The following is a 15596-nucleotide window of genomic DNA, read 5'->3' as shown; positions in this document are numbered from 1 at the left end:
TATTTTAAAAACATGTTAGCTAAGTAAAAGTGAAGATATATATATATAATACATATATTATGTATATATATACATACATCCTACAAATCAAATTCTTATAAAATGAAATTTAAATGTAGTCAATTATTTTCAATGATATTTTGTAAGTATATTTATTTAGGTAGACCCAAACCAAAACCAAACCCACTGCCGTAGAAGTTGATTTCAACTCATAGCCACCCTACAAAGCAAGGTCGAACTGCCCCATAAGGTTTCCAAGGAGCAGCTATTGGATTCGAACTGCCAACCTTTGAATTAGCAGCTGGGCTCTTAACCACTGTGTGACCAGGGCTCCTTATTAAGTAAGAAAAAATATATGTAATATTTTAAATATAGAAAAAAATTAGTTTATAAAGCAGTAAAAGCTGTATGATTCCATTTTCGTAAAAACAAAATTTTTTAAAACATACTATTACTGAGGAACATGTTAACAGAGATTTAATCTAGATGGTAGGATTAAGCTAATGTTTATTTTTCTACTTTTCTGTATTTTTTCTGCTATGAACATATAATTTCTTGTGCAATAGAAATTTGAATTATAGTGGGGTTGAAAATTGAGAGACAATTGTGTGCAACAGGATAAAGTAAACCATCTTAAAGCAATTGAACTGCCTACTACATATTTCTTTCTTTTTTTTCTCATCCCTTTTCTTTTCTCCTTTTTTTCATAATTACTTTTAGTTTAGATGTTTCGTCCTCATTTCTTTCTTTTTACTTATGCTCCATCTTCTGTTTATTCTCTCAGTTATCTCTTGGGCCTTTTACAGGCCACCTTGGGCATTGCCTGGTTCCGCAGGTAGCAATCTCTGATGTAATGGAATGAAACAGTCTAAGCAAACATATTATTGCCACCGCTGGATTGTATTGTCTTTGGTGACATTTTTTTAAAGTTCTTAAGGATCAGACTTGAGGCACCATGTCAAGCAAAGAATATATACTTTTTATATCAATGACTCTCTTTTTATTTTTAATTATGTCAATCTGCCAGTACCATTGCCTATATTGCTGCTGGTCTTATAGCACTGATTCTATTTTTAAACTCTGTTTCTGCACTATGACTCTGCTGTTCAAAAGCTTTCAGGTATGGACAATAGAGCCTTTCTCTAAGGCTGATAAAGCTGAGCTGAGCTTTCCACGTGCTCTGGTCTTTCCCTTTGGGGCCACAAGGTTTATGATAAAATGTGTTCCATTTGGATCGTTTCTCATCTGAATTTGCTGACACTTGGGTTACTGTTGGCTTCCACTACCCCACGGAACTGGGGGCTGCTTTTCCAAGCTGGGGCATTTCTGTTGTACAGCTCTTCCTCCATTATATCCTCCTCAGAACAGCACAATCAATCACCAGTTTAAAGAAAAGGTAAAAATGATCTTACAACAATGCAAAGGAATGCTGGAGCACAAATTATGTTCAAATTAAATAGTCTGTGGTGGAAAGACCACTGAGCTAGGAATCAAGAGACCTGATTTTTTTCCTCAGGTTCTGCTTACAGTGTGACTTTAAGAAGTCATTGAATCTCTTTGAGCTTGTTTCCTCCCCCATAAAATGGTCCCTGTGCCACTGTAGCATTATTTATTTTGAAGTTATTTTGCAGGGTTAGCACATACAGCGGGCTTCATTTCTTCCTGGCTCACACTTAATTTGATACCTACCCATGCCCGCCACCATATCCACAACCAAGCAGTTTCTCTCAGCTTTTCTGTTGGTTTTATCTGGGGCCCTTACCACCTCTCCCCTCCAAACCCCTAAGAGAGAAGAAAAAAATTTTTCATCCTTCTGAAACTAAGTTGATTTGCACTTTTCCAAGCCCACACACTGAAATCTATTTTGTTAAGTTTGGACCTGTGGCTTTCCCAGAACAAGTCGACCCTATCCTTGTTATGTCAGCTGCTCTGATTCTTCTTTACAAAAGGTTGCTTTATGCTTCCTAAGTTCTCTATACTCCCAAAATTTATTCATCACTTTGCCCATTGAGCAGTACATCCAGAGTCTGTCTGGAACCCCCATGATCCTGGTTGGTAACTTTTCAGAATTACCTATTTAGTAATCTATTCATAGCTTCCCCCATGTCTTTTCATCCTTGTACCGATTTACAGTCAGTCCCATTTCCACCCTCAGCCCAGACAACCACTAATCCACTTTCTGCCTCTAAGGATTTACCTATTCTGGACATTTCATATAAAGAGGATCATACAGTGTTTTCTTGTGTGTCTGGTTTCTTTTACTTAGCATAATATTTTTGAGGTTCATCTATCTTTTAGCACGTATCAGTAGCTTCTCCCTTTTATTGCTGAATAGTATTCTATGCCACATTTTGTTTATCCATTCACCACCTGACATTTAGATTGTTTCCCTTTTTTTAGCTATTATTGATAATCCTTCTATGAACATCCACATGCAAGCCTTTGTGTGGACATATGTTTTCATTTCTCTGGAGTAGACACCTGTGGGAAGAACTGATGGGTCATACGGTAAATTTATATTTAACCTTACAAGCAACTGTCAAACCGACTTTCCAAATGGCTGTGCTATTTTACATTCCCACCAGAAACTTGTGAGGGTTCTAGTTTCTTCACGTCCTGACCAACACTTGTCATGGTCTGTCTTTTTTTATTATAGCCATTCTAGTGGATTCAAAGTGGTATCTCATCGTACTTTGAATTTACAGTTCCCCAGTGACTATGATGTTAAGCATCTTTGCAGTGCTTGCTAGCCATTTGGATCTCTTCTTCAGTAAGATCTATTCAGATCTTTTGCCCATTATTTAATGGGGCCAATAGTCTTCTTATAATTGAGTTGAGCCTCATTGGATTTGAAATTTTCAAAACAAATTTTGGAAAAAAATTCTTAAAAATTTTTCTTAATGCAGTGATGGCTTTCATTTTTACTATTTTCCCTGCAACACCTCCCATGAAAAGAATCTTTTTACAGAGTAGAAATACTTCATTTCCTTGCATATTTATAGCACTTCTTTTTCCACACTTGAACAAATTTGTAAAAGACAATGCCATTGAGTAATGTACTCTCTTTCTCTTCTGCTTTTGACCTTCTTACAGCCGGTCTAATTTACTGGCAATGCCTAGTTTGGACTGATTTTCATCATTTCTCATTGCTCAAACAGGATAGCTTTATGCCAGATACACTATTTGATTTTGTAGTAGAAACAGAACACTCATTCTATCAGCAAATCTGGGTGAAAGTGAGCAATATGCTCCCCGATCTACAACAATTAGGATCTCTATTTCAATAACAGGAGCCCTGGCGGTACAGTGGTTAAAGCACTTGGCTGTTAACCACTCAACTGCAGCGGGTTTTGTGTGTGTGTGTGTGTGTGTGTGTCAATAACATGAGCCTTGAGCAGAACTTTGGCGGTGTATCAATCAAAAGCGAGTGACTACAACCAACCTTCTTCTCCTTGGTGCCTAAATTGATTTTTGGTTGGTAAGTGTTCTGTAAAGTGAGTTAACTCTTTTAAGCCAAGGGAGTACAATTTCAGAGCACTTCAAAGTGATCTTTTCATTTGATACCTCAAAATGCATTTTAATATTTTACAGTGCAAGGCAACTTCCTGGCCCTAAAGAAATCAAGTGCCACAGTGATTTAGGGATTAGGAAAAAAAGAAGCTGCTGCAGGTTGGATATTCACTTCTGATTTACGGTGTGTACATCCACTGGGTGGCCTGTGGGTTCATGTTACTGTGGTATGCGTCCCAAGTGTCATCCTAATTCTAATAAGGGAGCTCCAGGTTTGACAGTGTTCTGTATGTTTGCCTTGTAACTGAACAAGCTGCTGACAACTCTTTGAATTTACCTGAGGGTAAAACTCTTCACCCTCTTCAGTCATTTCATGGCTGACTCACTACAGTCAGCTGCCCAGAGCCCACCACTCAGATAAACAGTTTTAGCTAAATCATCACAATGTTAAGTTTAGGTGTTCACAATAATAGGTATTCGCAAAGGCATATTATGATCAGGTGCCCCTATGTACATCTGCAGTTTACAGGGAACATTGGTGTATCAGTCTCTTATGACATAGAGAATAAATACTCTGTAGTTTTTTCTTTTTTTTAAGTTACTAAGGTTGCGACGAGTCGGAATCAGCTCTATGACTATGGGTTTGATTTAGCTTTTTTTTTTTTTAAGTTGCTAGGGGGAAGAGTCATCATTTGAAAATGTAAAGAATCTTCCTACAGAGTAGAAACACTTCAGGAATTCTGACAACCTAGAGACTCAGGAATTCTTCTCAGTCTCCAAGTCCTTGAGTGGGACTTCTCCTATATTGATGCAAATCTTGATTAGTTTCTGTTTTTAATTTAATTTGTTCCAAACTCTCGCTGCTTAAAAGTGATATATGCCTTAACAATAAGCTGGTTATAGGGTTAATTATTTTTAATTTACTCTGGATGTTTTAGATATGAGATCTATTTGGGGTTTATATGTTCTGAAAATTCAATATAATACCAAATTTGTACAAATAAAAAAATATGAATAGTTAAATAGCCTAGAAGGAAATATGTCAAAATATTAAAATGGCTATCTCTGAGTAATACGATTATACAGTATATTCATCTCATATACTTTCTTGTATATTCATCTTATATACTTTCTTATATATTCATCTTATATGCTTTTTTATATATTCATATTATATACTTTCTTATGTACCTAATCCTTTCTTAAAATTTAAAAAAGAAGATTTCTTAAAGCTGCACATACTAATCGTGTCTTCTCATTCCCAACATTCCTTAAAGTTACACTGATTGGCACAGTACAATCAACAAGTGTTTTGAATCTTAGGTAGGCTATTCCTTTGGAGCACTACTTTGAGACACTTACTCATTCAACAACTACGAATTTGCACCCACTGTGTGCCAAAAGCTGTCCTTAAGTCAGAAATATAAAGATGAAAGGTATGGTTCCTGCTTGCAACGAGCTCATTTTCATTTCCTACAATTGAATCAGAAATCCTGGTGGTGTAATAGTTAAGCGCTATGGCTGCTAACCAAACGTCGGCAGTTCGAATCTACCGGGTGCTCCTTGGAAACTATGAGTCAGTTCTACTCTGTCCTGTGGGGTCCCTATGACTCGGAATCAACTCTATGGCGACGGGTTCACGACTCAGTCTTAACCAAGAAGTGGGCCCACAGATTCCATCTTTTTTAAAAAAAACATCTTTTAGTGAAGAGCAAATAAGTCTTCCCATTACTGTTATACTACACTAGCTTCTTCATTTACAATTTCTCGTTTTAAACATGACAATCCTGATAAAATTTGTGTGTATGTGTGTGTCTTTTGGAGAGGGACAAATTTAAGTCACTATAATTTCTTCTTAATCAAACTAACCAAGGAACTTGCTTGAATTACTTTTGTGAGCAGGGTATTTTCAGAACTCACATTCTGACTGTTAAAGGCATTTTGAATCAACTCACTCATTTCACCCTTCTTTTGTACAATTTTTAGTCTGGTGGTTTTGTTTTTTGTAGGCATTAGATTAGCTCCATGCCACCAAATGACACAAAAGCCATTCTGAGACCAAATGAACTCTTGTTTTAACTGGCATATAACTGTTTTTATTTGGGTTTGTGTGGAATTTGGAAGTCTGCAACTCATCCAAAATAAGGACATTCCACAAATTCCATCTCATAAAAGCCATCCCGTTTTCATATACTGTTTCCATTTCCTTCAGTGTAACTAAATTTTAGCAGGGCATTCCAAGAAAAGTGATGAAGGGAGGTGTTTAAAGAAAAGCAAAACACAGCTCTTAGTAAGTCCTCTTGGCTGTATTAATAGTAGTAGCAGCGGAAGCACTAGTAATAGCCGTACAGAAAACAATATAGCTAAACACAACATTAACTAAACAAATTCAGAAAATTCCAGAATTAAAAACATCAGCATTTTATACCAGTATTAGTTGTATTCAACACAAATAGTTTTCACAATTCTTAAGCAACGTGTACTATTTCCCACATTGCTTGAACAAAAATAGGTTTTAGGGGTCGCCACACTTTTAGCCCAAAAGTTTTCGTTTTTCATTGACACGTAAAATTTGTCTGGACGCCAAGCATTTTAAATGCAAAGAGAAATTGAGAGGGAGAGATTCTGCTAGGGAGACAAGGCCTTAAGGAAGAACTTGGCTGTATTCTGATGTAAGAATACTCCTGTGGCATCTGGTTTCCTGGGAAATACAGCAAATGGCAGTTCCCCAACACACAGGGTCAATTTCTTCTGACGTGCAGGTAAAACTCATTAAAGTTAATGGGGATGAGGCGCATACATCAAGGAGCGCACAGAACCCACAGAATTTAATAGCAGAGGAGATACTAAGGATGTTCTGACTGGTTGGTTGGTTTGTTGAATGGTAATAAGGGTTGTGTTCCAGGCCCTCATTTCATTTGGGAAAGCCTCTGCACATTTCTCCAAACCCTGTCTTTGTGCAGATTCATGGCAGAATGTTTTGTTCTAGTGATACGCTGCTCACTGTCTACTCACGGAGCGCAATTTAATACAAATATGTCTGAGCACGCTAATCTACGGGAAATAAGCTTCATAAGAGCTGAAGCGACTTGGATTCTTTTGCTTGGGAAAAGGAAAACTATTTTTAAGCAAATAAAGGGATACAGCGAAGAACGAACAAAAGGAAATAAGCTTAAACTGCTGTAAGGTTAGTAAAACGGACGGATGTCCCGACAGTGCTAGTTTTAAAAATTAGGTATCATAGATTTTGTGGTCTTCTCCAGAGGTGTTTAAAAAACAGACAGAGTTAGGTGTGCTGCTGCTAAGACAAGGTAGAGAACTAGGTAGTAGCTGTTCTTGTGATACCTTTCTTGTTAAGTGAAAAAAATGCCATTAAAATAAAACATTTCATGTTTCCTAATATGCCTACAAAGCAAGGAGATTACCTTTCTTTTGGTATAAGCACATGATAAGTAACAGTCCAGTGGCATATTGTACATCCCACTATCAGAACACTCACCGTGTTGTATTGCTATCATCAGATTACTTATTTGGGTTCTTGCACGAGTACTATTGGCCCTCTGTTCCCATCCCAAACCGGGCCATAGTTAATAATAATAATAATACCAAAACCAAACCCATTGCCCTTCAGTCGATTCAGACTCATAGTGACCCTATAGGACAGAGTAGAACTGCCCCATAGAGTTTCCAAGAAGCACTTGGTAGATTCAAACTGCCGACCTTTTGGTTAGCAGTTGTAGCACTTAACCACTATGCCACCAGGGTTTCCAATAATAATACATGAGGGCTTAAATCATCATCTCTTTCCAATATTTGTGGCATTTTGAATCATCCAAAGTTTTACTAAATGGATAGCTGGAGAAGTGATATTGTGCCATGGTTCCCAGGCTCTTCATATTCACTTGAAAATATCTCAGTGTTTTTTCACGTGATATTTTGTATTTTGAGACTCTAGGACAAATGTGGAGTCCCTGCGTGGTCCAGATGGTTAAGCGCTTGGCTACTAGCCGATAGGTTGGCAGTTCAAACCCACCCAGAGACAACTTGGAAGACAGGCCTGGTGATCCACTTCCAAAAGGTCACAGCCTTGAAAACCCTGTGGAACAGTTCTACTCTGCACACATGGGGTCACCATGTGTTGGAATCGACTCAACAGCAACTAACAACAACAGGACAAATTGAAAATACTAAAAAAAGAAAAAAAACTACCGTGAAATTCTTATCATTTTAAAATGCATATATTTTGTTAATTCCAGTGACATTTATATAAACATTTGAAAAATACTGTGTGACACATTATGTATTAAGCCTCCAAACAATGCTTGATATGCAAACTCAAGGGTCTCCAGCAAAAATCGACCCTCTCAGGGTCAGGAGTAGAAGGAGGATATGGATGTGTGGCTAATTGCCCCCATGAATAACTGCCACTTTTGCCATGAGACCAGAAGAACTGGATGGTTCCCTGGCTACCATTACTGAACATTTTGTGTGAAGATTCTATAGAAGACTTCTGATACAAGGGGGGAAGTGCAGAACAGAATTTCAAATTCTCATGGACTCCAGACTTCCTGGAGCCATGAGGGTTGGAAGAACCCCTGAGAGTATTGCCCTGAGATGATCTTTAAACCTTAAACCAAGATTCTTCTTAAAACCAAACAATAGTTTAGATTAACTAGTAAAAAATTTCTGCCTTGAGCATTATGCTCTTTTAAGAACTATCTATATGGGATCAAATTGATAACAGCAACTTGAAAGTTTAGGTAGGAACTTCAGGGAGCAGTGAGTTTGTATTAATGGAGGAGGAACAACTCAGAAGAGAAGGGTGAGAATGTTTCCACAACTCGAAGAATATAATCAACGTCACTAAATGGTACATGTAGAAACTGTTGAATTGGTGTATATTTTGCTGTGTATATTCTCAACAACAACAACAAAGTCAACCCTCCGATGGATTTGGGCCCACAAGTTGGAAACATTGGCTGAGGCCCAGGAGACCTGGATCTGCAGTAACGCATTAAATGCATGGGCAAATGACTTCTCTTTTTTGAACCTTAATTTTATCATCCATAAAATAAGGTGGTTAGACTAGGTACTTTCTGAAAATCCTTTGAGCTCTAAAACTTCTTTGATTATATCGGGTTCTTTACCTAGCAACCATAACACAACTGGATTTAAATGTCATATGTGTGGCAATATTAATATGCTTTTCATGCTAGGAAAGTTGTTCTTATAAAAATTTGTCAATATTCCTATACATTTGTGTTTAGTACCCACTGCCATCGAGATGACTGCAACTCACAGCAACCCTGTAGGACAGAGTAGAATTGCCCCACAGGGCTTCCAAGGTTGTAGTCTTTACGGAAGTAGGCTGCCACATCTTTCTCCTGCAGAGCGTCTGGTGGGTTCAAACCACCAACCTTTGGGTTAGCAGCCGAGCCCTTAACCACTGCACCATTTGGGCTCCTTTATGTTTAGTAAACCCATTATAAATATCTGTCATGGGCATTCTTAAGCAATGTTTTATCTTCTGTATTTCACTTAGTCAATTTATTTTAAACATTAGGTCTCAACATTTTTACCCTGATAAGTCTGTCCAAAGGGTCACAAGGGTCACATAGTAAGTTAGTGACAGAGTTTAGAATGGAGCTCTCATTAGGAGATGATTTCTGCAAAGAATATAAAAGAATCTGTTTATGTTCTCTTCATAGTAATGAGTAAGCTATTGAAATAATTAATCAGTGTAGGTGATTTCCTTCTCCAAAATTATCACTCTCCTAATTACTGATGACTATTAACTCTGCATTTTTCTAGTTTATGTGGTTTGATTTTAATGATTAAAAGATTATAATGCTGCCATATCAGTGTTTGTGTATGTTTTTAAATGTTGAAGTTGAACTATACTTTAAAATATTTAATATTAACATTATTATAATATTATTGCTTATGTAATTAGCATTTTCAGGAAACTTTTTAGAGTGAATGAGTTAGTAAAATTCTAATAAGTGCTATTCTTAGTAAATTTCAATAAATTGTGTTGCTTAATTCTAAAATATCAAGTCACATTTTAACTTTCATAGTTTAGATCTATTTGATATGCTTATTCTTCAGTAATCTGATTCTAGCATAATCTACACCATTTATTTTACAGTTTTTTCCTTTTTTTTTTCTTTAGGTGCAAGTTTATAGAGCAAATTAGTTTCTCATTAAACAACTAATACACATATTGTTTTGTGACATTTGTTGCCAACCCACAACATGTCAACAATCTTCCCTTCTTGACCTTGGATTCCCCGTTTCCATTCATCCAGTTTTCCTGTCCCCTCCTGCCTTCCTGTCCTTGCCCCTGGGCTGGTATGCCCATTTAGTTTCTCATGGCTAACTACTTGTGATATTGTTTGTTTTACAGGCCTGCCTAACCTTTGGATGAAGGGTGAACCTCAGAAGTGACTTAAAAGGGTGTCTGGGGGCCATACTCTCAGGATTTCTCCAGTCTCTGTCAGACCAGTAAGTCTGATCTTTTTCTGAGAGTTGGAATTTTGTTCTACATTTTTCTCCCAGACCCGCTCTGTCTGGAACCCTCTTTTGTGATCCCTGTCAGAGCAGTTGTTGGTGGTAGCTGTGTACCATCTAGTTGTGTTGGACTCAGTCTGGTGGAGGCTGTGGTAATTGTTGTCCATTAGTCCTTTGGACTAATCTTTCCCTTGTGTATTTGGTTTTCTTTATTCTCCCGTGCTCCAGACAGGGTGAGGCCAGTAGATGTATCTTAGATGGCTGCTCACAAGCTTTAAGACCCCAGACTCTACTATCTTACATTTCTGAGCACATTTTCCCAAAAGTGAGTTTATGTACAAAGCTACCATAACTTTGTACACACACATACGTACGCATGCACACACATAAAATCTTTAAATGCTATGAGTATATCTCTTCCTTTTCTTGACCATTTTAAACTTTAATGAATATTTCAGGTGACTGTAGGAATAACATTTATTCGTAGTATATCATCATTTTAAAACCTAGTTATAGGAAAACATTTTTGTTTTTAAATACTGAAAGTCTAGAAATAGAGAAATTTCTACTCTAAGAAACTTGGGATAGCTAATGTTTGCAGAGCAACTACGCACCTGATATACTGGCAAGAAGAGTAGCTTTCAGTTTGGGGGCAACGGAACTACTGTCCAGGACACACCAATACCAGTTTAACAAGAGAGCCCTGGTGGTGCAGTGGTTAAGAGCTGTGGCTGCTAACTAAAAGGTCGGCAATTCGAATCCACCAGTTGCTCCTTGGAAACCCTATTCTACCCTGTCCTATACGGTCACTATGAGTTGGAATTGACTTGATGGCAATGAGTTTATGGGTTAGTATGTTCACATTTCTCCCAAGTATAAAAAATTACATTGATCTAAGAGGAGTCATGTCAAGGCAAGATAAGCGTAATAGAGGTCCAATGGTTTAGCTGTCAGCAGCAAGGAGAAAAATAGAACCTGAAACACAGGGAGCTTAAGCCCAGAAAATTTCCACAGAGCCAAGGAATATAGCATCTAGACCTCATCACCTCAACTATTTCTTCTTTTTCATTTGTCTCATTGCTGAATGAAGTAGGAATGAGTGGGCTACACTGCAGATGTCAATAAGGGGTTGGCCCCTGTCTTAGGCTGGGTTCTCTAGAGAAGCAAAACCCGTAAAGCATATAAATATATATATTGAGAGATTTATATCAAGGAAACAGCTCATGTGATTGTAGAGGCTGGAACTTCTCAAGTCCATGGATCAGAATAGAGGCTTCTCCCAGTTCATGTAGCTGAGAGGCTGGCGAACCCAGGACTGGCAGGTTGGAGAGCAGGGCTCTTGCTCACAGGCTATGAAGATCAACAAATCCCAAGACTGGCTGGCAAGCTGATAGCTCAAGTCCCAAGAATCAGAGGTTAGATGAACAGGAGGAGCCGCAGGATCCAGAGAGAGCAAAAAGCCAGAACAACTGCATAAATTCAGATGCAGGCCATACCCTCAAGGAAACTCCCTTTCAACTGATTGCCTACTCATAGACGATCCCATCATCAGAGCAAGCACATATAAACACTGAGAATCAAGGCCCAGCCAAGTTGACACACAATCTTAGCTATCACAGTCCCTTTCACAGTCTCTATGCTGTGTGGATATAAATGCATTCATGGAAACTGACTCGCCAAGCCAGAGCAGGCTTTTGTACCCTGAGTAAGCACTTGCAGGTTCAAGGTTGCTGAGTAGTCTCTTGATGAGGCTTTTCCAGGATTGCTTGGGGGTGGGGAAGGAGCAGAAGGGGAAAATCTTCCTCAAAAACATCCTGAGTCAGGAATGGTTCAGACAAAAACTGCAAAGTGCTGCATAGGATTAGTAGCGTCAGTAGGAACAAGTCAGAAACTCACAAAAGTATAAACAGCCCCTTAATTTGTCACTGCATGATGGGGGACACCAAATGGAATTCTAGACACAGCCACAAACAAAAAGTTGAGAAGTGCTACTATAGTTTTCAACGCTAAAAAAAAAAAAAAGCCCAGAAATTAATTTCAGCTTTACATAATCACACAGCAAGCAATTAAATGAAACAAGACAATCTGCTTGTTCAGAAATTAATTTCTATGCTAATCTTGAACCCTAAATTTTTGCTAATCCTGTTTCAGTTTAATCACTTTTACAGAAGCACGTACACTTAACTATGTTTCCCAAATGCCAATGTTTAACAGTTTTCACAGCATATTTTGTTTTGATACAGGTCTTATTCTTGCTCTTATCCTAACAACAACAACAAAAAAGGCAATTAAACTGAAACACAGTAACATATGAATTTTGGAATGCTTCTTGGTACAATCGTCCCAGAAAAATCCAAAGTTTTACAAATCAGTTTGATCTAGTCCAGTTGAGCAGAGGGTCCTGCAACAAATCTCTAGAATCACTTCCATGAGCTCAGTCTGAATCCAGTGAATTACCAAATAATAGATGGACAATTGCTGTCATGATGCCTTTTGGCATAGCAACAACTACCAGATCACATAGTACTCATTTGCCAAAGCAAGTAGTTATCATCCTTACACACAGATTTTAAAGAGTCTAAGTAAAATGACTCTATGGACTCATAAAGTTGAAAGGAACCTCTGATCCAAACTTCTTCCTCTAGATTGAAATACACTTACGACATCTGAGAGGACCGTTTGTCCAACTGATTTATTCAGTCAATTGTTCATTTATCCATTCATTTAACCAAACATTTACATAGTGCTAGATGTGCTTGGAAACCCTGGTGGAGTGGTGGTTAAGAGCTACAGCTGCTAACCAAAAGGTTGGCAATTTGAATCCACCAAGTGCTCCTTGGAAACTCTATGGGGCAGTTTTACTCTGTCCCATAGGGTCTCTCTGAGTAGGAATCGACTCAACAGCAACCCAAACCAAAAACCAAACCCACTGCCGTCGAGTCGATTCCGACTCATAGTGACAGTATAGGACAGAGTAGAACTGCTCCATAGAGTTCCCAAGGAGCGCCTGGAGGACTCGAACTGCCAACCTTTTGGCAGCCGAGGCACTTAACCACTACGCCACCAGGGTTTCCTCAACAGCAACAGGTTTGGTGTTTTTTTTTTTTTTTGGTTTAGATGTGCTTCGTACTGAAGATACGAAAATAAAAGACAACTCAAATCTCCTACCCTCACTTAAAGGGAGAGACAAACAGGAAAAAAAAATCAAATTGTAGTGATAAATATGATAAAAGAATGCAGAAGACTTTATGGGAGTGAAGCTGTGTAAGGGAAGGCTTCTTTGAGGAGTTGATGACTAACCAGGGTCTTGAAGAAGGAGCTACAGTACGGGATGGAGTCGGGGGTACAGGGAGTACATGCACAGAGGGTGTATAGAGGGGGGAAATTGATTAGGATTTGAGTTTTTTTCATTTCATGCTGTCATTATCCATCAATTTTTTTTAAATGAAAAAAAAAAAAAGAAAAAAAGGTAAGAGAAAGTCAATAGGAATCATTTGGGAAAGACAGATGACCTGTGATTACAGTAGAACCCAACTCATAGTTTTATTGCTTGAGGACAAGGGAAGGGAGTCAGTGGTCTCTAAGTAGCCCTTTTCAATTTTAGAATTTTCTGATTTTTGAAGTTGCGGCATAGGTTTAATGACAAAGTTGATAAACAAACCAACTTTCACTTTTCATCATGGTAGAAATGATAAGTGTGGGAGCCTAAGGGGAGAACACAGGAGGGAGTCTAAGAGGCATGGCCAAATGGCCTGTAACTTAAGCCATCATTTGATAGTCTTCCAAAACTCTACAGCCCTGGTTCCTCAGCCTGCTTTAAACTTTAATCCACTGTTCTAGAAGTTGTAACTTTCTGTCTAAGAGGCTGTGATATATTCCTGTTCTTAGAAATCCCTGTGGTCACTTAACAATGTAAATCATGACATGACTCTTATAGTTCTAGCCTAAATTTCTTATTTTTAATGCTGAAAATTCAGAATTTGTGGATGCCTCCCTTCCTTCAATACCGAGGAACTAATGGAAATGTTTGCTGAAGGAAAAAAAAAAAAAAAGAACAATCAGAAAATGTACATTAAATCTAGAAGCTATCAGGAAATTTTATGGTGCTTCACTAGAACTAGAGTATAATTGTTTAATCCACTTAGAAGCATTCCATTACATATTTGCCTTGTGAGTCTGTCTGCCCCCTCAAATCTGAGCTGTGAGATAATTTTTTAAAGGACTACCCCATTTAAATAGTTAAATTTCCCCTTGGATGCAGTTCAAAAGGGAATAACTATAAAATTTAAACAGAACTAAACTTAAAAAAATATCTTGTTATGGTGAGAACCCAAATATTAAGACATTATTAATATTTTCTCATTAAATTAAGTGGGACACTATTTTTTTCCCCCCTCTCCCTCCCCTCTATTTGAGAAGTTAACGTTTCTTTATACTGACATCTCAACGTATCTGAAAAAAGGATCAGTTAAACTGGACCGAGTTTAACAGGGAAGAATAACCAAAGAGGAATGATTACTAAGCTTTCTAATAGATCATTCTAAATGGCACTAAAAAATGGTATATGCTGTTTAATGTAGCAATTCCACTACTAGGACTCTATCCTATGGAAAGGTAAATATACAAGCATGTCCATTCCATTGCTACACTGTTTATATTAGTGAAAAAAGGAAAACGAACTTAATGCTGATTAAAAGGGAAATGGTTAACTACTTTATATTAGAACCACGGCACGGAATGCTATGCAACCTTTAGAAAGAATGAGGTTCATCCATGTGTACGAATATGAAAAGATATTCAAGATGTATTATTAAGTGATTAAGTGAAAACAGTATTTACTTAATAATGCATACAGTTCGATCCCATTTACATGAAAAAATATAGATGCATGTACATGCACACGTATCTGTAATCTACTATACGAGAGAAGGTTTGGATGGGTGCATACCTGAGGAGGCAAGTGGGTGGAGTGCAAGGGAAGGGGGTAAGGAGATGGCAAAGAGGAATGCATTACTTCTCATGCTTTTATGTTGTTTAAATTTTTATGATTAAAACTTCTCAAAAATTAAAAAAAAAAAAACAGTATGCATCAATTGTTAACCAAGAGAAAAGAACAACAGCAGCAAAAACCCAAAATTAAGAAAATTGGGGGCCATAGAACATTGGAGAAGGGGTAATAGAAGGAAGGCTGTTTGAAGGCTTAAAACTATATTGGTAGCAGCTTCTTGTTCCTTTCTCAGTATCAGATATTTTCGAACACGGAAATATGTAACCCAAAAGCACAACATCTCTGATTGGTATGCATTGCATCTTTATGCTGTACAGATTGTATCATTTCATAATATCTGTCAAGCTTGTCACTAAAAAGCCATGATACACATGCTTTCTACCTGGGATAAATCACCTTTACTAGGTCACAGGGTGAGTAGACTGCAGACGGCAGAATTCTCTAAGTGCCACATGAGAGCTCTGAAACATGGTGATTCGCGTCTCATTTTGCTGACATAAATCACACATGCCATCAAAATCACGGCCCCATCTTACATACATTGCATTTTTGACAAGCAATTTTCATT

This window comes from Loxodonta africana, chromosome 10 (assembly GCF_030014295.1).
Source record: "Loxodonta africana isolate mLoxAfr1 chromosome 10, mLoxAfr1.hap2, whole genome shotgun sequence".
In the NCBI taxonomy this organism is placed as follows: domain Eukaryota; kingdom Metazoa; phylum Chordata; class Mammalia; order Proboscidea; family Elephantidae; genus Loxodonta; species Loxodonta africana.
This window is presented reverse-complemented; position numbering follows the sequence as displayed.